This window comes from Callospermophilus lateralis, unplaced genomic scaffold (genome assembly GCF_048772815.1).
Source record: "Callospermophilus lateralis isolate mCalLat2 unplaced genomic scaffold, mCalLat2.hap1 Scaffold_279, whole genome shotgun sequence".
Lineage (NCBI taxonomy): Eukaryota > Metazoa > Chordata > Mammalia > Rodentia > Sciuridae > Callospermophilus > Callospermophilus lateralis.
Genome location: NW_027513499.1, coordinates 787,389 through 814,259, shown reverse-complemented (window position 1 = coordinate 814,259; position 26,871 = coordinate 787,389). Strand labels below are relative to the sequence as shown.

General features: G+C 34.3%; 1 pseudogene; it reads left to right on the top strand.

Moving 5' to 3' along the window:
• LOC143640448 (axin interactor, dorsalization-associated protein-like) overlaps positions 1-25,892 on the top strand; it is a 36,380-nt pseudogene extending 10,488 nt beyond the window's left edge.
• Positions 25,893-26,871: the final 979 nt, after the last annotated feature.

Genomic DNA, 26,871 nt, shown 5'->3' with positions numbered 1-26,871 from the left:
AGCTTGAATATTCCAAAAATCAGTTTGGAACTTTTCATTTTCTACCTTTAAAGCAAGAAATATATTTATTTTAATATTTGATTCTTGCCACTTAAAAGACATAGGGTGTAGTGAAATCTTTGTAATGAAAAGATATAACATGCATATTTTAAATTTAGTCCACACAGTCCCAGGAAGAATTTAAACTGGAGGACCTGAAGAAGCTAGAACCAAGTAAGTTTTGTTTTATATTTTTAGTGATATTCCTTTAGAAAGAGTTTTATCTGTTGTGAATATTAAGATTGTTTAGCACAGAAAGTGATTGGATTTATTTCTCTTATTTTTTGGTGCTTTTAAACTCCTATAATATTTGCATTTTTAATTACCATTTGGATTTCATCTTGCAGTATGGGCAAAGGCACAGTGTGAATAACTGAATGAATGTAAGTTAATGTAGCCTTTTTAAAAATTTTTTTTAGTTGTAGACAGATACAATATCTTTGTTTTATTTATTTGTTTTTATGTGGTGTTGAGGATCAAATCCAGTGCCTCACACATGCAAGGCAAATGCTCTACAAACAGAACTATAACCCAGCTCCTGTACTCTTTTTTTTATTGAGATAAGATTGCACATCTCAGTGCATTTATGTGACTAGGGAATAGTAGATTTTATTTATCCAACTAAGTAAGATTTTTAAGTAGGGAATCATAAAATCAAAGCATTTTCAAACAAAAAGGAGTCTCAGACTTGTGGTCACATTCTCTATTGAGGAAAGAAATGAAATGATTTGTTTGCCCTGTTTCATTTAAATCCCCAGTAACTGAGCAGGGTCTAGATCTAAAGAGGGCCTTGCACAGTGGCGCATTCCTGTAATCCTAGCCGCTCGGGAGGCTGAGGCAGAAGGATATCAAATTCAAAGCCAGCCCTAGCAAAGCAAGGCACTAAGCAACTTAGTGAGACCCTGTCTCTAAATAAAATATGAAATAGGGCTGGGGATGTGGCTCAGTGGTCAAGTGCCCCTGAGTTCAGTCCCAGTATCCCCTGCCAAAAAAGAACTAAATAGAATGTTCCTATAAATTCCACAAACTGCCAATATCTAATTCATTCATAGCAATTCTAACAAAGACATATATTATTGAGATAGCTGAAATGTGATTGTATTGCAAATCCAGGGTAGAAAAAGGATTCTCAGAGTATACTGAAGGGTATCTGATTTTCTGTTGTTTGGGTTGGAAAAGAGAAGTTAACAACAACAGACAACAACAAAGGAATGCATAACAGATTTGTTGTGATTCTGGTGGCTTTTCCACAGTTTTAGATGATCATATTTCATTTCTTCAGAACACCATCCTTCTGAATATGGCAAGAATTCTGATGAACTCTGTCATTTTAATAGTTTTGGTTACTTTATGTAATCCAGATCATAAAGTTTTTTTTTCTTTGTGGTTCTGGGGATCAAACCCATGACCTCACACATGCTAGGCAAGGATTTTACCACTGAGCTACATCTCCAGCCATAGATCATAAGAGTTGGAGATGTTATAAGAGACACACTTATATTCAGAAATAGTTCTTATGCCTATATCCAATGTATATAAGGATACTAATCAATGTAATATTTCTCAAAATTTTTTGGGTTTTTTTGTACCTAAAACTTTATTTTTCAAAAGCATTAATAAATACTTTGTATATGATTGAGATATAATTTATATAAAGCACAGTTCACCAATTTACCATATCATATTCAATTTTTTAGTAAATTGGAAGAGTTATGCAGACATCACCACAATCAATTTTAGGACATTTTCATCACCACAAGAAGAAACCCTATTCCCATGAGCAGTCATTCACTTCTTGCCATCCCCCTAAAATCCCTTCCAATTCCCAGCCCTAGGAAACCATTAGTTTGATTTCTGTCTATAAATTGTCCTATTGAAGACATTTTATTTAAATGGACTCATATGATATATAATCTTTTATGACTGGCTACATATAAGATTATTTTGAGAAAAACACATTGATGGCTTTAAATAAAATGTTGCAACAGTTGTTTATACAGTGGTTCTACTGAAAATTATGTTTGTGTGTGAGTGTGTGCGTATGTGTGTGTGTGTGTGTGTGTGTGTGTGTGAGAGAGAGAGAGAGAGAGATAGAGAGAGAGAGAGAGAGAGAGAGAGAGAGAGAGAGAGAGATGATGCTGGGGATTGAACCAAGGGCTTTGGGCATGTTAGACAAGTGCTTTACCAGTAAACTACGTCACCAGCCCTCAGTTTTTTATGATAAAAATAATTAGGATTTTGGCTTCTTATTCAGTCACTATTTCCTATTAGTTTGTTTCCAAACAAAATTTAAGAATCTTATAGATACACAGAGTGGCTGTAAAGACTGTGGATGTTTATTTCATATATTTATTATCTCTTCCTCTGAGCATGCTCAAGTACTTCTATTGCCTCACAAGATCTTTCATTAACTGCCTTTTTTTTTTTTAGAATAGCATCTATATGCTAAGCACTCGAATCCTCTCAGTTTCATTTTGCTAAGGACAACACCGACATTAGCTTGTAAATCCCAGGAATGAGTTTTAGGGTCACCTGGACCGGTTCTTTCACTATGCTGTTATTAATACTTGTAGTGGTGCTGTACTACATCATTCCTAAGTACAGCTCTCCAGTTCAAATTCCTAAGAAATTATTGATCCATGTATTAGTCGAAGATCAGGTTAAAATCTATTACTTTTTCGGCTTTTTAAAAAAGATTTGGAGTAGAAATGGAAAGAGAATTTTGGAGATTCACTTTATTATATTTTTTATAATGTTTTTCATTTGTACTTTTCCCTTCTTGATAGTTATCCTTTTAGATGATTTTAATTTGCTGTTGCTTCTGAAAGAAACATAAACGAGTATTTCAGTAGGGTAGACTCTGTAATTTGGAATTTATCCAAGCAGGGCACTTGTTGTGAGTTAATTATTGAGTTGGAATTAAATATTTTCTACAAATTGGTATTTAGTAATATTTCAGATTAAGTAGACTTATTCAAGCTTGCTTTTTAAAAAATTAAGCCTCTTCTAAGGAAAAATAGTGAATTCTAACTTTTAATATGTTGAACTTAGCTGGTTTCCTTTCTTTTAAAAAAAAGTTTTTTTAAAATTTAATTTTGTGCGTGTGTGTGGTGCTGGGGATCAAACCCAGGGCATTGCCCATATAAGGCAAATGCTCTGCCACTGAGCTACATCCCTAGCTCTTGGCTGGTTTATTAGGCTGATGTATTCTTTACTTCAACATTTCGAAATCTTTTAAATTCTGTCTGAAAATACTAAAACTATGATTGTGAAAGTCTGAGCCATTTTTCTTATGTAATTGCAGTAATGTACTGCTGCTTACTCAAGCATATCTCCCCACCACCACCCTGCAAAATTCCCTTCTATTAAGCCACCCTTCAAGGCTTCACAGAATTCCACCTCTCCCTGAAAGCTTTCTCTGCTGTCTCTATAGAGGCATAATTAAACTCTGCCTCCTCTCCTGTATAGGATCATTTTAACTATCCATTGTCAGACTCTCACATGTGTTATTTTTCACTTGTATTTGTTTCAGTCCTCAAAGAGATTATGAATGGACTCTTCCCCCACCCCAGTGCCTATTGAATGCTTTAAGTGTAGTATGAACTTGGCAAGATTGTGTTGAGTTAAATAGATTTGAATGTTTTGAAGGAATCTTTTCCTATAATTTAAAAAATACCCTTTCAAAATTGAGGCAGCTGCCCATTTTTCCTACCACAAAAATGAAACACGTCAGTCACAAAAGCAGAATGCATTTTGATATTTGCCTGTGTGTCATCTTTTGAGGGTTAGCTTCAGGAGGTTGGTAGGTCCATCCTCCAAGAGAAAGGCTGGGAGTGCTGAATTTTCCATGGTGGAGTAGCATCAGATGTCTGCCATGTAGTGATCCAAAGTGTGTAAGTCCTACCAAATCAGCCCATGAATCTCCAACCCATGACATGCTTCATACTTATGATAATATCTTTTGTAAAATTCAAGCTCCTCTTCAGATCCTCCTAAGACATCATTGCTAGTATTGGTAGAAAGAAAACTCTATGTAAAGTTTAAGCTATTTTAAAATAACAATAGAAGCTGTTATTCCATAGTTGTTGAAAATGTAAACCTATACTACAGTTATAGAAAGTAAAATATAATTTGTTTTTTTAGTTCTAAAGCTATTCACATAAATTAAATGTTTGATAATACTTTAACTTGTAAAAATAATATAACAAAGCTATTATTCTAAAGCAACTACTTCCTCTTCAGAGCTTTGATACTAAAGAAAAGAAAATACTATTTAATTATTCTGTTACAATACAAATGCAAGATAACCACTGAGCCACATCCCCAGCCCTATTTTGTATTTTATTTAGAGACAGGGTCTCACTGAGTTGCTTATGCCTCACTTTTGCTGAGGCTGGCTTTGAATTCTTAATCCTCCTCAGCCTCTGGGATTACAGGTGTGCACTACCACACTCAGCCAAGATATTCTTAATAACCAAGATATTTTTCAACTTTTTTGTTTGTTTTTGACGTACTGGGGATTGAACCCAGGGGTGCTCTACCACTGAGCTGTATTTCCAGTCCTTTTTATTTTTTAAAACTTTTTTAGTTGTAGATGGACACAATACCTTTATTTTATTTATTTATTTCATGTAGTGCTAAGGATCGAACCCAGTGCCACATGTGCAAGGCAAGCACTCTACCACTGAAATACAACCCCAGCTCTTTTATTGTTTTATTTTTATTTTGAGACAGGGTCTCCCTACGTTGCTTAGGCAGATGAACTTCTAGTCCTCCTGACTCAGGCTTTTGGTACCTAGGATTACAGACACATGCCACCATCACAGGATCAACTTTTAAAAATTATTGTTATATACGTTTTTAATGGTTGATTTTTTTGCCCATTTTATTAAACTCTTATTACAATATGATCTTTTCTGTGTTTTTGTTTCTGATATAAGTGAGACATGATCTTTTTGTTACCTGCTCCCCATTCTTGGGTATCTATTCCATTGTTGTGTAAGTGATCAATATTTATTAATACTACTTATTAATATTGAGTTGATTTAATAGTTTAGTAACAATGATCATGCAGAAGTATAGAAAAGATGTTCTTGTATTAAAAAATAAACAGTACTTCTTAGTAAGATAAGAAATATTAGGATTCTAGTCAACTAGATCAAAAAGGTCATGGAGAGAGTGAATGTCCATTTTAGATTTTCCCTTGCCATTTTGTATACATTTATTTAGGCTGTAATTCTCTCAATAGCCTGTAAAGGAAGTAGAATTCTCATTTTAGAACTGGGGAGATTAGAGTATTTATGTAAATGTTCAAGTTATTGTTGTAATTGTAGGGCTAGGTTTTGATTTAAACCTTCTACTTTGATCTCCTGCTGCTTCCCCTTTGCTTGTCAGACTTAAGTTCTCACAGTCCTTTCTATGCCTTGAATAAGGCAAACTCTTTCCTACTTGGAACCTTTGTTGTTGCTCCAGCCTGTTCTCTAATACCTGGGAAGCCCTTATGCTAGAGCCACTTGTGGATGATTCCTCTCATCTCAGGTCTTGGCTCAAATGTCTTCTTACAGTTTAGTTTCGAAAGGCACCCTGTCTACCTTAGCTACTCTACCAAGTTCTCTCTGCTTTTACACAGCATCCTGTTTGTATCCTTCATACCACTAATCACATCTTACATTATCTAGTTTATTTATTGGCATATTTATTGTCTACTTTTCCTTAGTAAAGTCTAAGGTCCAAATATGAGTTCTTGATTACTGTGTATCTTTAACACCTAAAGCAGTGATTGGAACATTGTGAGTACTCGGTATGCATTTGTTGAGAAGAAGAAAGAGATAAAGGATGAGGAAGAGCTAAAGGGAGAGAGAATTAAGAGTGAGTAATGAGAATCTAGATACAAGTTTCCAACTTCTTTTTCACTGGATGATTGACTCCTATTGGAATAAGTTATGTAATTACAACCTGTTCTTTTTGAATTTCCTTATTTAGGAATCCAATATGCCATACTCCTTTTAACTCAAATCTGCAAGACTCCAAAATTAAAGTCTGAGTAATTAGAGTAAAAATCATGGGTTGCCCAATTAATAATCCTAAATATTCACCTTGAAATAATTGCAGGTAGTCACTAGGAACCCATAAATTGGGAAATGAAACAATAAATTTCATAAAATACTTTTCCAGATACAGATAGAATTGTAAAACATCTGTCTGTAGGCTTACATTCCAGAAAGTAATCAACCAGGACACAAGAGGTGATAGCATTATGTTGTTTGATGACTTCCCTGAGGAGAGAGTCTGCTCTGTGTGTGTGTGTGTGTGTGTGTGTGTGTGTGTGTACACATGTGTAAATATATACACACACACACACACACACACATATGCATGTATATATGTGTGTACACATATATAATAAATTTCATCATAAAAGGAATATTAGAATTATAACCTTGTTGCTACAAACCTTACCAGTGTGATAAGTATTGAGGGAAATCTACTTAGGATAAAGAATAAGATGTGATTATCTATTTCTCTTTAATTAGTCATCTTCAGTATCAATCTTTTAGTTAAAATACTTCAGGAGAAGAGGTATTCTCTTTCACCCCATATCACCTAGGACCTTGTACATTGGAGAACTATTTTATGGTTCATTTTCTATCAGGGCTCTGAGACTTTCCTTGGAGATCTTACAGTACTCTGAAAATACTGGTACCTGCAGTCCACTATGGACATTTTTATTTTGCTAAGACACTCAGTAGTCAATTGCATAGTCTTGAAATGATAGTGAAGCTCGGAATTTAAAATACATATATTAATGTGTGGTTAATACACTATAAAATACGATTAAAAGTATCAATTTAAGATATAACATATAAGACTAACTAATATATAAGACTTACATAACATGTAGGACTAAGATATCAGATATAAGACTAATGTTTGTCTATGTCTTTATTCTAGTCCTAAAGAATATTCTCACATATAATAAAGAATTTCCATTTGGTGTTCAGCCTGTCCCATTAAGGTAAATAAATAAGCATCCATATTTTGTCTTCTGATTTTATTATCTATTTTATGCCTGTTTTTTAAATATTTCTGGATTTTTTTCCCTATCAAATTTGGATTGGTGATATGACTGATACCATTGGTAGCAATGAAATGATTGACATTGACATTTATATCAACATTAACCTAATAATCAGCATCTTATCTGGGAAGTTAGTGGCTTTGAGGGTTAGCTGGTGTATTAAGTGGAGTAGCTCACTAATTTTTCTGTCCTTTTTTATATGGGAGAATTTTAGCCCCTGGTGAGGAAGAGCATTTAGAATTTGAAGAAGATGAAGAATAAGGTGGTGCTGGAGCAGGGTCTCCTGATTCTTTTCCTGCTAGAGTGCCTGGTGGGTACAAAAAATGTACATTATATAATTCAAGGTCAGGTGTTTGGAACTTGCTTTTGTACTTGTTAGTGGCAGGTAAAACATCTCCAAGTTTGCCAATCTTAAGCAAATTATCACGGCCATTCTGTTAGCGGTAGCTATCGGTTTATTGTGAAAGTATCTTACTATTTGTGTCAGGGATCCTCAAAACATCCCATGTTTAGTGATTGGCTAGGAAGACCCACAGGACTCAGCATATAGCTGTACTCACAGTTGTATTCTGAGTCATTACAACAAGAAAACACAAGAACAAAATCAGCAAAGGGTAAAGGCACACAGACAAATTCCAGAGGAAACCAAACTTCTAAGAGTCCTCTCCCAGCAGAGTCAAATATGTACTCGATTCTCTCAACATTCTTTCACACCTGTGAAATGAAAAATATTGTCTATTGGGGAAGCACTGTAGAGATTCAGTGCACAAGACACTTATTGGGGTTAGCATGAACCAAAACTACAGACTCCAGGAAGAAAGCAAGTGTTCAGCACAAACCATATTGTTTGCATGGACCGTTTAGGCACAGTGATCTTCTTAACAGGGCACGATGGGAATCCTGCTGAAATCCAGGTTCCCAGATGCTAGCCATGGACCAACATTGTAAGTAGGCTTTCTAGAATAACTGTTTGCTATGTTAATTATTTTCTTTATATATCTAGCTGTTCTTTAAATAATCATATATGATTATGAAACCTGGACCTGGAGGAACAGATACTAAACAGTTGCCCTTAACAGGGAAATAAAGAATACATAGCAAGTCCTTTTTATTTGTGGAAGATCTTGACAAGGTTGTAAAATACCCTAGTCAAGCACCCTGAGTAAATTTTTTGACTCTTCCACTTCTATACTTTCTTCTGTTCTTATACAGTGCACAGTTTTTACTTCTGATGAACTAGTTCATTTTTGGAAGTGTAGAAATAACACTGTACTATTGTGATGCATTTTTTAAAAGACTCTATGCTTTATGGTATAATTAAATATAATATACTTATCATCCAGAAAACTTCATAATTAAAGTCAGATTCCAGTAATTTAAATACTCTTTGGTAGAAGACGTTTGAAATATAAACAGTATAGGCTTAAACAAACAAGATACCTGCGCTTTTGAGTCTAACATCTGCCAATCAGTAGTTAAGTGACTGTACTTAATTCTTTATAAAAGGAGATGTTGACAATGCCTAATTTGTAGGGTTACAGTGAAAATTAAGGCACCACATACAAAGCATTTGGCATGATACTTTTCATTTGCTGGTGTAGTGGTGGCTACTGTATTTTCATTATCACCTCTAAATGGTGCTAATGTCCTACACCATAGGATTATTGGAAAAATTACAGTCACTATAAAATGTTATTGTTAGTGTTTCTTTGGTACAAGGTAAGTATTTCCAATCTGCTTATCCTTATGAAGAAAGAGCTATATTTTACTTGTCATATTTGTAGGAAATTTCAAGATTGCTGAGATGATGAGGTAAATAAATTTGCTAAAATTTTTCTGTATTTTTTATTTCCTTTTCAAACCACATGCTATAATTGAAATAGATTCCAGTTCTATAAATTTCTGGTTTGGTTATTTGTTCACTAGCTATACTTCTGTAGCAAACAAGATCCTTGAAGCAGATGATATAAGTCATGAAATGGACAGATTAAGGTCTGTATGGGGTTCAAGTTGCTGAGTTGAAAAGAAACTCTGTAAATTAAGTCTATTTGCTATGAAAGATTAAGCCCAAAGTAATCAGATTTTTGTATTCTGATATAGCATTTTGGTATTTTATTTCAGAGATACAGAAAGCTCACTAAACCCTTCTATTCCCTGAATTATTTTCCTCAAAGTAAGAAAGAGTACATATAGTTCAATTGGCTATATTTGATTTGCGATGATATTTTCAAGGGCCTGTGTCATTATAAAATTGAAAATGTCATTGAAGGACAATTTAACCTTTAACTTAATTGTAGAATGGGAAAAAATTGTTATACTGTGGACATCCAAGATTTCAGTCGTGATAAGGCTGTTGTGTCTACATTATCATGGCAGGGTGCTTCTAAGAATTATAACATTTTTATTACATTTATTTTATGTAATTTATATAATTGTAAGTTTGTTGTACTTTTTTTTGGTACTGAGGATTTAACACAGGGTTACTTTACCAGTGAACCACATCCTCAGCCCTTTTTATTTTTTATTTTGAGATAGGATTTCACTTAGTTGCTAAGGGCCTCACTGAGTTGCTGAGATTAGTCTTAAACTTGGGATCCTCCTGCCTCAGCCTCCCAAGTCACCTGGATTCCAGGCTTGTGCCATAGCATCTAGCTTATTGTGCTCTTTTTAAAAAAAGATTTATTAAGGTGTCCCTTACATATATAAAAGGCATCTTTTTTAGTGTGCAGCTTTATGAGTTTTGACAAACACACATGCTAAACACTACTACTGTTAAGCTAATGAGATGAAGTATAATATATAAATATGGTATGACCAAAAGTAGTTTATTCCCTTTTAAAATTAAAAATGGATTTTTATCCAACGTTTCTTGAAAAGAATAAAAATTGTTAAACCTTTCTTTGACATTAATATCATTTTCAAAGCCTTCAATTCTCATAAGACAAACAGTAACTTTTGTGTACTGCTTTAAACACTAACTGGCTTAAGTCCAAATAGTAGTTTAATTTTCTTAAGGTAATCTCAGTAGATTTCATTTAAATAGAGGATATAAATTTATAACTTATCATTTATTACCTGAAAATTTATTTATCATGTTGAATATTAAAGCTTCTAAATAATAAACCAAAGTAATAGAAATTAAAAAAAATAGCTGGCCAGGATTACATGCTTATAATCCTAGCTACTTGAGAAATTGAGGCAGGAGGATTGCAAGTTTGAGACCAGTGGGGACAACTTAGAGAGAATTTGTCTCAAAATAGAAAGAACTATGGATGTAGCTCAGTGGTAGGGTGCTTGCCTCACTTGTGTGAAGCCCTACATTCGTTTCCTAGTACCACATGCACAAATAGCCATGACACAATTTTAGACAAAATTTTAAAAAACATTTCTGAGTGGCCTAAACATAAGCCTAGCAATTTCAACATTATTCTAGATTTGTATTTGTTATTCATCTTTTATATAGTCTTAGATATGTACAAAAAATGTTTTTTTGAAACTCAAAATGAAGAGTGAATCTTACTTCTTTAATATCAAACCTGTACTTGTTTCTTTCCTGCATAAATATTCAATCCTGAGTTGAACTTGAGAGTTAAGCAAATATGGATTTCATTTTCAGCTAAAGTGCAGTTTTTTTCTTACCCATGCATATAGGAAGTTGAACACTGCAACAAAATATTCATTGCTGTTCCATGAATATTAAGGCATCCTTATTTCACAGAATTTCAGAATATATCTAGGGTTAATCAGTAAATACCACCAAAGTGTGCAGTTAGACTCTGGCTCTCTGAGGACTTCCTTCCTCTCAAAGTCTCAAATTCTCAGACTGAGCCAAACAGTCAGAGCCAGAGTCCCTCATCCAGTCATGTACTTATGTTGAAAGGAAAGGAAAATACCATTCAATGTTATCTGGTAGTTCTCCTAGCTGTTTTTCAATAGTTTTAAGGCTTGTTAATATTCTATCACTCTCAAGCAGTTTTGGAAACATTTTAAGATTTCTTTTTTATAATTTGTTTCTTGTTTGTTTGTAGTACTGGGGATTGAAGTTGGGGGTACTCTAGCACCTAGCTACATCCCCAGCTCTTTGATTTATTTTTTTAGTTTGAAACCAGGATTTTGCTAAGTTGCCCAGCTGGCCTCTCCTGCCTTAACTTGCCAAGTTGCTGGGATTACAGGCATGCACCACTATGTCTGGCTCAGTTTTTTTTTTAATCCATGAATCTTGTCACTTGAATTCAAAAAAGGTTTTCTCCAGAGCTTTGCAGAAATTGGTTCATAGGAAATGTCTATTGAGTAGGCTCTTCATCAAGGCTCTAAGCAACATCTGGCCTGCTTTTTCTTGAAATTGCTCTGGCCACTCAAATTTTTAACCCAGCACCTGTAGTAACTCTTCCTTGCATGCTAAATAGCATCTGTGTATGAAACATATACCCACTGATTAATCGTAGGTTTTGTGAGAGTATTTATTATTTTTTTCCAGATAAGATGGTGACACTTAAGAATTCAGCCATTATCCAAATCACATATTTCTGAACACAGAAAAATACATATTTCTAGTACCAGTCAATAAAGAAAATAAAAACAAGAACATACTCATATAACCTATATACAAACAACTTTAATCAGGTATAATTTTTGACAGACTTAGAAATATTATTATTTGAAGCTAATGACCCCTAAGATTTTTATCAAACTTTTAATGTAATTTCAAAGTGAACAAACTTCTTATGATTTTACTCTTTATTTTGAAAGGTTGGAGCAGTTCCTCAACTACTAATCAGTTACCACCCAAAAGAAATTGTGCATGTGTTTTCATATTTTCACACAATTTTTATGTGTGTACAAATTGCAGATGTGCAGTACAAATTGCAAAATTTTTCTCTTGCTAGATTTTTAAGACCCATTTCATGTTTTGTGCCATCTACAAAATGTTATGACCAAATAATGATTTGACAATACCATTATTTTAAATTATGTTTAAATTATCCCAAAATATTAGAAAATATTATTTTATATATATCCTTTTTATTGCATTTTAAAATTACAAAGAAATGTGCACTTAAAAAAAGTGTGTGACAGACTTTGAATTGGTAGTATCAGACATCTGAATTTACTTACAAGTATGATAAATCTAAAACAAAGAAGACATATATAATCATATACATATGATAATGCTTAGTTTACATTTTAGATATCAGGTACATCTCTGTCCTAAAAGTATGGATAAAAATTTTGTACTTCTTATTCATGACATTTAATTCACCAAGCACCAAGGCAAAATTAACACTGACTCACCTCTTATTGAAGTAAATGCCTGTGACAAACATTTGTACAATATTATGTAAAAAGCCAAGCAAATGAAATTACTCAATAAGCAAACTCAAATCAGTGTTTTAAAAAAATATAATCTTTGGTAATTTTCCTCTTTTAATGTTCTGACCTAGACAATAATGTACTATTTTGGACAAAGACTGTCATGCCATTTTCAATTTTGGACTAGAAATTGTCCTTATGGTATGATATGAGATATAAACAATAGCAATTTTTAAAAAGCAAAAATAAAAAGTTGAAAGAAAAAAATGACTTCCCCTTCTGCATGTGAGGACAGGGTCTTAAGAATCCCACTGACCTTCATATCCATGTCACTCCAGATTCATCTTCAGGCTGGTGGTCCTTTCATTGTCTGATTCTCCATGATCTCTATGGCTACAGAGAGACTATTGAATGTGAGGCCATCCTACTTGATACTCAGACCTTCATTTTTCTCAGCATTCTCTTGGAACAAAGAAGTTGCGGTCGGGGGGTGGGGGGCTTCAGATGCTCTCCCATTGTTTTTCTGTACCTGTTGCAGGTAGAGTGGTGCTTCATTGTTTGGTCTGTGTCAGTGCTGTGGGGTGCCCAGCAGAGGCAGAGGCCTTACTTGCACAATTCCCTTTCCTCTCCACAGTGGAAGTGGCTGTAACATTCTTGGCTAGGTCAGGCCGCTTTTACACAGTTTTTAAAACATTCTTGAGTGAACTCGTCTGTATTTAACAAACAGCCATTTGGGGGATCCATAGCTACCTTCATAAATTGTTTTCCACAGATGAAGCACAATGAAATAGAGCAACTTGAGTTTTTACCCAAGTACTACCTGTTAATAAATAATTTCCATCAACAAAATGAACTTTTTGGTGTCCCCTATTACAGTAATGTGGTGAAATGGTTCCAAACCTTCTAATTCATTGTCATTACTTTATCAGAGTTGTCTTTAGGTTTAGGCTTAGAATCTTCCTCTCACAAAAACTCCCACTGAATTGAGTAATTCCTTCCAACTCTTTTTGACACCAGTGAGAGCATGCTTGCTCTGGTTGGTGCATAAGAGGTGGTTGGGGCAGATAAGTCAGAAAAAGACGTGCTTTCTGTGTTCAGTACAACTTGGGGCTCACCAGCTACCAATGGCTTTCTTTGTCTTGCAGTAAAAACTGAAAGTGGAATTAACCAAATGAACACAGTCCTGCTGCTCACTGCTATTTGAGTGTTAAAGACCTATCATATTGCTATCTGGGCTACTCAGTCTCTGTCCATTCCTGTGAATGTGCATTGCCCAGTGTACAAAGTTCAAATGTTACTCTTTTTTAATCACTCCCTTACTTGGAGTTCTTAGTGACAGCTCAATAACATTCCTGGGATGTTATTGAAAACTTGGTTTGGACAGCTGTAGCCATTTAGAGTTTTCCATATTTAAAAGTATAAGGCATAAATAGTGGCCTCACAAAAATGTCTATATTCTAATCCTGGGAACCTGTGACTGTTATGTTACATGGCAAAAGGAACTTTGCAGAAACTTGAGATGGGGAGGTTCTCCTGCAGTTCCTTTTAAGGCTTTAGGGACAATTAAAATAAAGATGTTAAAATGGGACATGATGGTTAAAAGCATGAACTCTGTAGCCAAACTACTGTGTGATTATGGATAATTTGTTTTTCTATGCCTCACTTTTCACCTCTGAAAAATAGAACTAAACTATTGTTGTGAGGATTAGATGAGAGGATTAGGACAGTACGTGGCACATCACAAATACTCACAAGTGTTAGCTATTTCTTATTTACATAGCAATTCCATGTGGAAGAACATTTCTTCTGATCTCTGTTCTAGATCTGAGAGCACATGATTTAGCTGGAATAGCACAGTTTACACTGGATTGTGTGTAGTGATTTCTTTCTTATCCTTGTTAGTCTTCAGATTTTATGAATGTACTTGACTTGTTCTCATATTACCCTATGAAATTGGATATGTTAATTCTTCACTTATAAATCTTCCTTTTAATGCATTGGCTCAATTTACAACTATCATGGTTTTATCTTTGATGCAAAAACATGCAACCTTTTTCATCTTACCTGGGAGCTATAGATGGTATGGTATTATTTTAGTATTTGATCTTCTTTTATGTTTATTATTTCTTCACTCATTGATATAGATTCTCTAGCCATTTGTTTACTAAAGCATGATAACCTCTAGAACTGGAAATTCAGTCATTCATTCAATAAAATATTTCTTCAATAAAGATCTGTTTATTCCTTGTGCATACTACAAAAGGAACAGTTCCCACACCTTTCAGGATGCTTATTGTGTAGTCAGCAAGACAGAGCCAAAAGCACATGATTATAATTAGAGATGTGCACCAATGTCATAGGTTGGCAAAAAGAAGGGCTGAGGGAGTTCAATAAATCTAGCCAGATTTAGGACTCACTGAGTATGTAGGAGTTGACCATGCATAGAGAGAGCACATCATAGACCATTCTGAAACACCTTAAATAGGCACCTTTCTATGTAATCTATGATCTTAATTACAGTCAGCTTCCTTCATCATGGAGCACAATGTTTGACATTCTACCTTGAATTAAACAAGAAATTCAGACTTGCAATCACTGCCTCCATATTAAATTATTTGAAGCATAATGATTACATTAAACTTACTGTGTAATCTCAGGCAAAAAGATTGTTGTTAAGGAATGTAGCATCAGCCCTACCATTTCAACTGAAAGATCTAGATGATAACAGGTTATAAAATTGACTCACCCCAAAGTAACAACAAGTTTAATATCAACTTGGAAAAAAAATAATCTTAACATCAAAAAGACTTTGAAAGTTGTAAAGCAATCGTCTTTTGACTGTCAAAAAAAGGGTAGTAAAGAGGTAAGACATAAAAGAGGTAACATTCTTGGGGGTTTTGGGGGGTGGGGTAGGGTGGGTTCTTTTTTTTGTCTTTTTTGGAACTAGGCATCGAATCCAGGATTTTGCAAATGCAAGGCAGACACTTTGCCACTGAGCTACATCCCAACCCAACATTCATAATATATAAAGAAAAATTTTAATTGTAATAACCAAAGCAGAATACATGAGAGGAACAGACAACATGAGCGAGTGTGCGCACGTGCGAACACACACACACACACACACACACACATACACACACACACACACATTTAAAAATACCCGTTAAACATATAAAAAGATACTCAACTTTATTTTTAATAAAAAACCTAAATTAAAGCTACTGTTGGTGAGTCTTAGGGGAAATAGGTACTTATTAATCACTGGTGGGAATAGAAAAATGGTAGAGTTCCTTTGGAGGGAAATTGAGCATTCTCTAACAACATATAAGTACATATTTTTGCCTTAGCAATCCCATTCCTGAGAATTTACTCTGAAGGTGCACCCGCAAAATGCAGGAAAAAGAGGGGAAAACACTTGCATATATACCAGATTCTCTGTTGAGGTGTTTTTTATAATGATAAAAAGTTAGAAATAATGTAGCCATATGAAGATTGACTGAATAAACTATGATACATAGGATGGTGTAGAAAATAATTCAGAAAATCTCCATGAACTAATGAGCGATTTTTAAAAATATATTATTAGCAGAATTTATCAAGGTAGTTCACATTAGCAGATTAAGGGGAAAGATTTCATAATGTTGTCAACAATGCAGAAAAAGTTCTCAGTTAAGTTTGAAATACAGCCTTGATTTTAAACCATTCTTGGCAAAGAACAGAAAAACATCCTTAACTTGATAAAACATGGCTACATGACATTTACAACCCAAAATCATTTAATGATGAATTTGAACAAAACAAGAGTGTCTATTACTTCTTTTCATCAGAATTGTTTTGGAAGCCCTAGCTACTGCACTAGGATAAGAAAAATGAAATATAAAAGGGGGGATGTTCTTTATTTGCATATTTATGAATATATAGAGAATATGCAAAAAAACCTATTCATAACTCATTAATAAGATAATGCGGTTTCTGGATATAAAATCTGTACAGACAAATCAACTCTATCTCAAACAAGTAATAGTTGTTAGAAAATGAACTATTATAATATATATAGTAGTATTAAATAATATCAAGGACCTTATTATAAATTCAACAAAAGAAATATATGAATTTTATGTAGAAAATAAACCTTTGTTGAAAGAAAGAAAAGAATATCAAAAGGAAAAGGAAACTGGAGTAATCTTGAAATTAGGGAAAAAGATGGAAGAGTGACTTAATAATTGTTATGGTTGGTGAGATGTTGAATTGTACGTTCTCTTTTACTTTTTTCATTTCTCTTGATTGAATTGTTTATGAGAATGCATTTTATAAAAGCAGTGAAGTCATTATTCTTTTTTTCATTTGTTCATAATAGTTATTCTTGACATTAGATTCATTTGGACTAATTATAAATGCATGGAATATAATTTGCTCCAATTCAGTCCCTTCACCCTCCCCATCCTCCCTCCCACTGTTCCCTTTGATCCACTTTACTGATCTATTTATTTACATTTTTTAAAATTAGTATCTTATAGATATTCAAAGTGATGAGTTTCATTATTGTATATTCACATATGTGCATTGGAAAGTTAGTTTGGGTTAATTCCACAGTTTTTCCCTACCCACTCCCAATTCCCTTCTTTTTCTTTTATTGATTTTATTTTTTTTAAAATACAGGACAATGGAGTGTATTACAATTCTTATTACACATATAGAGCACAATTTTTTATATCTTTGTATAAAGCATATTCACGCCAATTCACGTTATACATGTACTTGGTTTTTTTTTTTTTGCATTACAATTCTTATTACACATATATACCACAATTTTTCATATCTCTGTTTGTATATAAAGTAGGTTGACAGCCAATTTGTGTCTTCAGACATGTACTTTGGATAATGATGTCCATCACATTCATTCCACATTCATTAGGAGGCTAATCCCCTGCCTCCTCCCTTTCCCTCACTCCCCTCTTCCCTATCTAGAATCCATCTATTCATCCCATGTTCCTCCTCCCTACCCTATTATGAGTCAGCCTCCTTATATCAGAGAAAACATTTGGCATTTGTTTTTTGGGGATTGGCTAACTTCACTTAGCATTATCTTCTCCAATGCCATCCATTTACCTGCAAATGCCATGATTTTATTCTCTTTTTAAAAAGTTCATTGTGTATATATGCCACATTTTTAAAAATCCATTCATCCACTGAAGGGCATGTAGGTTGGCTCCACAGTTTAGCTATTGTGAATAGTGCTGCTATAAACATTGATGTGGCTGTGTCCCTGTAGTATGTTGTTTTTAAGTCCTTTGAGTATAGTCCAAGGAGAGCAATAGCTCGGTCAAATGGTGGTTCCATTCCCAGATTTCCAAAGAATCTCCATACTGCTTTCCAGATTGGCTACACCAATTTGCAGTCCCACCAGCAATGTATGAGTGTACCTTTTTCCCCACATTCTTGCCAACACTTATTGTTGTTTGTCTTCATAATAGCTGCCATTCCGATTAGAGTTGTATCTTAGTTTTGATTTGCATTTCTCTGATTGCTAGAGATGTTGAAAATTTTTTCATATATTTGTTGATTGATTGTATATCCTCTTCTGAGAAGTGTTTGTTCAAGTCCTTGGCCCATTTTTTAATTGGGTTACTTGTTTTTTCAGTGCTTAGCTTTTTGAGTTCTTTATATACCCTAGAGATTAGTGCTCTATCTGATGTGTGAGGGGTAAAGATTTTGTCCCAGGATGTAGGCTCTCTGTTCACCTCACAGATTGTTTCTTTTGCTGAGAAAAATCTTTTTAGTTTGAATCCATCCCATTTATTGATTCCTGGTTTTAATTCTTGTGCCATAGGAGTCTTATTAAGGAAGTTGGGGCCTAACCCATATGATGAAGATTAGGGCCTACCTTTTTCTTCTGTTAGACACAGAGTCTCTGGCTTAATTCCTAGGTCCTTGATCCATTTTAAGTTAAGTTTTGTGCATGGTGAGAGTTATGAGTTTAATTTCATTTTGTTGCATATGGATTTCCAGTTTTCCCAGCACCATTTGTTGAAAATGCTACCTTTTCTCCAGTGCATGTTTTTGGCACCTTTTTCTAAAATAAGCTGATTGTAATTTTGTGGGTTAGTCTCTGTGTCCTCTATTCTGTACCATTGGTCTACCAGTCTGTTTTAGTGCCAATACCATGCTGTTTTTGTTACTATTGCTCTGTAGTATAGTTTAAGGTCTCATATAGCGATACTCCCTGCTTCACTCTTCTTGCTAAGGATTTCTTTAGCTATTCTTGATCTCTTATTTTTCCAGATGAATTTCATGATTGCTTTTTCTATTTTTATGAGGAATGCCATTGAGATTTTGTTTGGAATTGCATTAAATCTATATAGTGCTTTTGGTAGTATGGTCATTTTGATAATATTAATTCTGCCTATCCCAAGAGTGAGGTAGATCTTTCCAGAAATAGTAAATGAATTCAGCAAAGGAGCAGGATATAAATCAACACCCATAAATCAAAGGCATTTCTGTATATCAGTGACAAAGCCTCTGAGAAGGAAATGAGGAAAACTGCCCCATTTACAATAACCTCAAAAAAAAAATAAGATACTTGAGAATTAAAGAAGAAGTCAAAGATCTATACAATGAAAACTACAGAACCCTAAACAGAGAAATCAAAGAAGATCTTAGAATATGGAAAGATCTACACATTCCTTTCTTAAAAGGAGAAAGGGAGGAGGAGGGAGGGAGAGGGGAAAGGTGGGCAGGGTCAGATCAGAATATGATAGCCCAAAGGGTGGGGTTTTGGCCTGCTGAGAACTTCTAACTGAAGGAGATTGGAATCCCGAAAGCAACCTAGGCAGCAAAGCCTCTGCCCTCCTCCTGCCCTCCTGTCCTTCACCCTTCTCTCCCAAAGCCTTCTCTCATAAAACCTAGAAAGCTCTCTCTCTCTCTCTCTCTCTCTCTCTCTCTCTCTCTCTCTCTCTCTCTCTCTCTCTCTCTCTCTCTCTCTCTCTCTCTCTCTCCTCTACCCTCCCTGCTATTTCCTTCCTGTCCCCTTACCCTCCCTTACCCCCTCCCTTAAAAACCCTCATTTCAGACAGGACCTGCCTTAGGTCCAGAAGGAAAGAAGGCTATACAGAGAGGCCAAGAAGAATCTGACCAGACAGGGCTTGCTAGGATCCTGGCAGCCTTTTACCATTAGCTCACACCCCCTTTCCAGTCATTTCTACATGGCCATCCATTCTTCATGGAACATAAACATAAAAATGGGAGTTTTCCCTGGATCTGTAGGTCTTTATTTCTGAAGGCTTTTAGGTCAAATAAAGTTCTATTAAATAAATGTTATGATTTTTAAAATGTAAAGATATATACTAGTTCATAAATTAGAAGAAGTAATTTATAAAGATAGACTCTTTCTGAAACTCATCTGAATTTTTATTGCAGTTCCTGGACCTTTTATACAGCTATAGAATTAAGATACTGTATTAGTGATAAGAGGATAAACAGTCCGGTAAGACAGAAAACTCAGAAAGTGATTGCCACATGATTTATGATTGAGGTGGGACTGCAGATCAGTGGTGGAAAATGTCAGTCTTTTTAATGAGTAGTGCTGAGACAATTGAGTATTTATGTGAAATTGAATGAAATTAAAGCTCCTACTATGCACCATAGACAATAATTCTGTGTGACATATAGAATTAAGTGTGAATGGCAAAACAATAAAATACTTTCAAGATAATACCTTTATGATTTTGGAGTGGGATAAGTTTTCTTAAATATAACATAGAAAGCACTGATTGTGAAGGAAGATATTAAGAAATTTGATATTACTAGTCATAAGTATTTATCATAATCAGAAGACACCATGGCAGACAAAAGTCATTCTTAACATTCAAAACTAATACTTGGTGTTAGAAGTTAGCAACGGTTGCTATCTTTTGAAAGAGTGAATTGAATAGGGTGTGGGGAAGGACACTCCCAGGAGGCTGATCATATCTTTCTTAGATCTGATGCTAGTTATACAGGTGTATTCACTTTGTGAAAGTTCAGCAAACTGTGCTAACAATTTGTACATTTTAAAATGTATATGCTCTACTTCAACAAAAAGTCTTTGTAAAAGAAAACTACTAAGAAGCTATTTGTAAAACATTTGTCCAGCAAAATAATAGAGACCTCCTACAGCTCAATAAGATAGACATCTCAATAAAAAATCGAGCAAAATATTTTAACACACTTCAGAAAAGAGGAAATCATTTATTTGATTTATTCGAAAAGGTGCTCAACCTTATTAATCTTCAGAGAAATGCTAATTAAAATGATTGATCTCTTGATACCAAAATTGGCTAACATGAAGAATCTGAGAAAACAGTACCTAGTGAGTATGTGGAGCAATGGGAACACTACTGCACTTGGGCTAGGAATAAAAATTGGCACAACCACCTTGGGAAATGGATTGTCGTTACATAGTAGGTATGGAGGTAACATGCCAGGTGACTTAGTGATTTCTCTGTTTCAGAAATGGGTGCTTATGGGCACGAGAAAATGTTCAGAAGAGTATTTATAATAGCCTTGTTAACTATATCCAAACACTTGAAGTAATTCAAATATCTATCAACACAAGAATTTGTACATAAACTGTAGCATATTTATACAGCCATGTACTACATAATAGAATGAACTTTTCTGCAGAAAAATTCATATATGATATACATACATGTGAATATGTATGTATATAAATATAAATGTATACATATTCACATTTTTCATAAAATTTTAGAGGTGTTTCTTAGCTCTCTGAAGTTCATCCCAGATGTCCAGGTACAAGCCCCTCTTCTAAAAGTACCCTCATTTGTCAATCAAAGAAGATGCATAAAAGGTATTATGTATATATTTAATGATATCAGCCTGAGCCCATTTAGGTTTGTTAATGCAACAGTGGAATGCAGCCTCCAGGCCTTCCCATTCTTGGATTTGTCTGTATTGTCTTCATATTTGTTTAAATTAGAAAGTAATACATTTTTAACAGCATTGTTGAGGTATAATTTGTATATCATAACATTTCCCTCTGTAAGAATAAAATTCATTGATTTTTGACACCTCTATAGAGTTTTGCATCTGTCATTACTATACAAGTTCAGAACATTCCCATCACCTCCCAAAATTTCCTCAAGCCACATTTGCCATCAATCAAATGTGTATTTTCAAATATAGTGTGTTAATTGCTTCATGTATTTCAAATAACTCATCATTAAAAGTAGCATAACACATTGATAAATAGAAACTTGAAAAACATCAACCAAAATCTTTTGTTAAATGTATTTTGAGGTTCTGTATACATACTTGATTAAAATCAGCTTATTTGCATCTGTTCTCTATTGGTAGTTTCAAAAAAGGGAACATACTGAACAGTTGATTTCTTCCTTCATATGTTCTTGGTGGGTGAATGTTGTCATGTTGTTCTGCTTGGGTTTTTAGTTTTAAAAATTTTTAATTGGTTTTGGGGAAAATGTTCAGTTATACAAATGGCCCTTTTATATGGCAGTCTGTATAGTACTAATTTCTGAGAATAAATCATACAAAATAGAATGAAGAATAGAAGTTAGACTATAAAGTTAAATTAAAACATAAATATCAAATTGTAAATTATTCTTTATTAGGAGTAACTAAAGGAAAGAATGTATTGATCAACTCTGATATTAAATGTCTCAGACTTTAGAACAGAATAACAAGTATTTTAAAAGCTTTTCTTGTCTTTGTTCTACCACTTCATATTAAGATGCTGAGAATAATATAGAAGTACATATGGAATATAAATATTATGTGAGCGTATTATACTATTATGTATAATTGGGCTTCCCCAAGTGATGTTTTTAACAAACTTTTATTATACATACTATACACTATTATTATAGAAATTATTATTTCTGCTTAAAGGTGATTGTATGGTTGGGAAATGCAGATATATTATGTGTAAAATTAAATATTTTTCTAAAAAAGTATAAATCAGATGTTCATGAATTTTGGAAATAAAAATACATAATGCCTAGCTAGTTCTTAAGAGGTAGGCTATATCTTCTGTTTGTCAAAGTATTTACTCTGAATTATTGGTGGAGCTAACTTTTATTGAGGTTTCTCTGTTGCTAGGTACTTTATTACCAAGGTTGCCATCAGAACCGGGAATGACATTACTCACTATCAGGATTGAGAAAATTGGTCTGAAAGACGCTGGACAGTGCATCAATCCCTATATTACAGTTAGTGTAAAGGGTAAATAACTGGCAAATTGCATTATGTTTTTTCTCATATGGGACAAAGTTTTTGACAGGGGATGGTCTTGTATATGTGACAACTTACTTTAATGCATTCTATAATGAGGCAAAATCCTAGAAGAGATCATAACAGAACATAGTTCTGAAAGACTTACAAAATATATTTCCTACTTGCTTTTGAGTTTGTATAGATTTTTGCTCTTTAGATTCCAGCTAACGTGCGGACTAAACATACACATTGTCCTTAACAGCAGCTACAGCCTTCAGGATGTAGATTAACAATAGCACTCCTCACCTTCCATGGGTGTGTAGTTTTCTACACAAAGCCCCATTTCCTGTTTTCCCATCTCTCCTGCTTCAGCCCCTCTTCTTCCTGTGCTACTGAGGTATCTACATAGGTGAGTCCTACAGAGGCAGATGAAAATTAGGGGACAGGGAAGTAGGGTGCATCCATAACATCCATGCCCTGAAAGCAATCCCGTGGGATGATGACGTGATTAAGGAATAAATTATACCATTTTACAGAAATAACTATAGTTAGTACAAATGGCTTATTTTAATCTGTAGTTTTGCACCAAAGGAACAGATTGGTGCTGAAATTAAATGGAGAAACTTTTATCAATTGCAGAAATAAAGTCAGATCCATGGGTTCATTAGTGCTAATTAAAAGAAAAATATGACCACAAAGAAAAAGATTTATTTAAAGAACATAATCCACAGCACTAATACTGGTACAATTTTAAATTCCGATGTTACCAGTTATCAAATATATAGTGTACTGGAAAATATTTACATTGTTTGATAGACCATTTGGTAAAACTGCATACTCATTCAGAAAGTATACTTAAAACACAAAAATATTTAATGATGTTGTAAATGTTAAGTTACCTTTGCATATGTTAAACTGAAATATTTTTATGTAAATATTTTTTTAATTATTAAATGTACTAAATTGTTTTTGAGCTTTTTGAGACACATAAATGAATAACACATAAACACTGAGTGTGAACGTCTAGTGCGTTCGGGTCCCTGGGTAAGGGTCACGAAATAACCGCAAAGGCAGCAATTGCAACTGCATGCTGAGGTTTATTTGCAAGTTCCTTTTATATTCTTCTTCTAACAAAGCAAGCAATTCTTCAATAACACTTTGCCCACATTGCCCAGATAACATGCCTCAGCGGATACACAGAGCTAACTTCAGATCGTTCCTGCTTATTTGATAAGTACCCTCCTAAAGTTCTTTGTAGACATTGTCTACTCCCCTGAGCAGGCATTTATCTCTTCAGAATGTACTATTCCCAGGACAAGTATGCCGGAAGCTTCTTCCTCTTGGCCAAACCATGCAGAGCTTGTGACTTGCGATAAGGGGAAGAGAACGTTTCCTCCTCCTAACTGAGGTTTGCCTCAGCTGACCTAAATCACAGCCACAGCTCTTGCAAAGTGTCAGGCCTGAGGGAGCTAAACTCTGCACACTCGAACCCCAACAACTGAGGAGTTATTAAATGAGTCCATGTTTAATTTGATTAAACTGAGATTTTAAAACCCAGAAAATTAAAACTATATATAACGTACCATCTGGTTGTTGTAAATTCAGGGTATGTTGTAAACAGTATAACCAGAATTTAGATAATATATATGAAAAATTATTCATTAACAAAAGGGTTTTTCTTGGCTGTTCTCATCCATTTTGGGTTCTTAACAGGGAAATTATGATAAGGTTATGTTTAAAGACTTTTCTAAATAAGCCATATACTTGATCAAAGTTAGAAATTGGTGGCAGAGCTCCATTGTGCCAAATTATATACTCCAGATTTTTTTTTTTTTGCATAGAAAAATATAGTGGGCTATTCCCTAAGGAAAACATGTTTGTTCTTTTTACCACTTCACTATGAAGATCAAGTTTTGCCCACTTGGCCATGTAAAGGCTTCCTTGTCCCCTTCATGAGGTCTCCTATCGAGTCTATATTCATTTCTCTTCACATACCCCATGAACTTCAACAACTCTCACATACTTGGTCACATCAAATAGGAATCTCTTAGCCTGAGAATCTCCACTCAGCTCTTTCCATGCCTCTTTAGGAACTGTGACCTTTGCAGTTTCTAGATTTTCCGTCTGTATATGTGAATGCTCATAAGCAGAAACTTATTTGTTTCTCCAGATCTGAATGGCATAGATTTAACTCCTGGGCCAGATACTCCTGTGGCTTCAAGAAAAGAAGATACATATGTTCATTTTAATGTGGACATTGAGCTCCAGAAGCATATTGAAAAATTAACCAAAGGTTTGTAATTATCAGTTACTGACTTCTTAAGGACTTCTTAAGGACAGTACTTATCTGGGTTTGTGTTGATAGTGTACTTAACACAAGATCTTATGTCACATAGTTATGAATATTGACTTAAAGAAAGTCAAATCAACAATTTTTTTAAAAAATATGAGAATTAGCAGTTGCATTATCTAGTTGTGTAATAATGTGGTTAAATATTATTTGACAGGGAAGTTTTTCTCATAATACAGAGTTAAGGAAGCAGGTTCTCTAATAATTACCTTAAGTCCTTTTAGGAACCTAATGATTACTTTCTAACAGTTAAAGAATTATTATTTTTTCTTTCAATAAGATGCATTGGGTAAAAAGGTGCTATAACTGGCAGTTAGTTTGTAAGAATATGGAAAGGACAGTCTGGACATGATGGTTTCAGGAGGGAGAGAAATAAAATATCAAAGGAACTCTTTTAAATTTCTATTCTATCTAATATAGGTGCTTATTGAAACCATTTCTATAGGTACTACTGATACTTAAGTAACTTCTGTTTTTCTTGTGGTATTTAATATTTTATATTCTTTGGTAGTTTATGATTCTACCTGTGTACATAACTTACATTCTTGCTATACAATTTTGTTGTACTTTGTAGAATTAAATGATATGGAGAAATGTCACTCAGACATGGTAGAAGAGCTTGGAGTGACAGCCACAGTGAGTTATCAACAGTTGTGTCATCAGACTGTTTGACACATGTTACTTTGTAAAATCATAGGCTTCTGGTGACACATAAGAAATATGTGGTCTCTGGCTTATGTGGTTTGTTTTAATTCCTTAGGTGCAGCTATCTTCTTTGAATTCAAACACTACAAGCCTAAAAAAAGGTTTACCAGCACCAAGTGTTTTGCTTTCATGGAGATGGATGAGATTAAACCTGGGACAATTGTAATAGAAATGTAAATGATATACATATAGGATTCATACTGTTCTAATGGTTACTGGTTCATGTTTCTTCTTAGTCCCTCTTATCGAGAATGTAACATTGGAGTAAATCAATCATCAAAGTATTTTAAACAATCATCTTTCTATTGTGGTTACAGATACAAGAAACCCACTGACTTTAAAAGAAAGAAATTGCAGTTATTGACCAAGAAACCACTTTATCTTCATCTACATCAAACTTTGCACAAGGAATGATTCTGACATGAGTAATGTGGAATTTCTGTGAATTTTACCACTCAGTAGAAACCATCATAGCTCTAGGTAGCATATTCATCCTTCAGGAGGCAGGAAGTGAGCCGTACCTATAGGCCAGTGAGTCCATTGCAAAGCTGTACCACAGAACTAAAGTCCAGCACCTCATTGTTATGACTCCTTTGGATACAAGGTTTATTGTAGATTTTGAAACATGTTTTTACTTTTCTATTAATTGTGCAATTAATAATCTTTTTCCTAATTTACCACTGTTCCTACCCTGCTTCCTGGAACAATACTGCTGTGGTAGGTATGCTCATCTTCAAACTTTAAAATACAGCAATAAGAATGTGCTAGAGTTTACACATTTGCTCACTTTTGCTCCAATATGGTCTTTTGATTTGAATTAACTTCAAACTTTTGAATTGAAGTGGGTAGGATAGTACCAGATTGCTTTGAAAGGAAATTGGATCAGTTATGGTCTGTCTTATAGGCTGTTCCTTAGAGCTGGCCTAAATTCACCCTCATCTGATAGTTCTACTTAGAAATAGTGTGCCTTGACCAGATCAATATCTTATATGGGAGTGCCCCCCAGATTGTAGATGTGATTTTTTTCCAGATGACCAGATTGTTTTTCTGAAAGTGAGCATATTTTTAGTCATGTTGATTAGTTGTTCTACATCACTTTGCTATTGTTTCTAGGGTTAACATTAATGATTCTAGGGTTAACATTAAAACCATCTCT